This window comes from Acyrthosiphon pisum, chromosome X (genome assembly GCF_005508785.2).
Source record: "Acyrthosiphon pisum isolate AL4f chromosome X, pea_aphid_22Mar2018_4r6ur, whole genome shotgun sequence".
NCBI classification, from domain to species: Eukaryota; Metazoa; Arthropoda; class Insecta; order Hemiptera; family Aphididae; genus Acyrthosiphon; species Acyrthosiphon pisum.
In genome coordinates this window covers 65,305,176-65,305,976 of record NC_042493.1, presented here as the reverse complement: position 1 = coordinate 65,305,976, position 801 = coordinate 65,305,176, and positions in this window count along the sequence as shown.

The following is an 801-nucleotide window of genomic DNA, read 5'->3' as shown; positions in this document are numbered from 1 at the left end:
TAAACATATCAAGAACATAACATAAATAAATAAAATAGATAAATACTACCAATCGAGGTGATTTAAAATAAGAAAGTAATAGTGAAATTACAATATAATTATTCAAAATAAAATAATATAAACTATAAGCAATTCAAATCAATCTAAGGTATTTAAACCAAAAGACATAAGTTTTCTTTTTAATTGTATAAAATTATTAAATTCATGAATGCAAATTTTATATTTAAGACAAAAATTAATAAACACAAAATATGGTCCTGACTGACAAAAAGTAGTTCTTAATTTAGGCAGGGATAAATTAATATCTTTAACAAATTGTGTGTTATATTTATGTGTAGGAGTACTATTTGTGTTAATATATTTAAAAACAACCGCAAAAACATGCATTATATGGAGAGACTTTATATTTAAGATTTTACATTCATTATATCATAAAGTTGTTGGAAAGAGTCTTGGCTTATTGAAGATATATTTTACAAGACAATTTAATGTTGTAGTTAATTTTTTAATATGAGTTTGATAAGCGTTACCCCAAAATGCTATACCATAAGACACTATTGATTGCACTAGAGATTTATAAACTATTGTTTTAACGTTAACAGTTAAAATATTTTTCAAACATTTAAATACGTAAAAGAATTTTCGAACTGACTTTATTAACTTTTCTATATGGACATTCCATTTTAAAAGTTCATCAAAATGTATACCTAGATATTTTACAGAGGATGTTTTATTTATTATAGGACAGACGTAATTATTTACTTCTCTTTTACAAAATACAGTGTGTAAAATTAATTTATC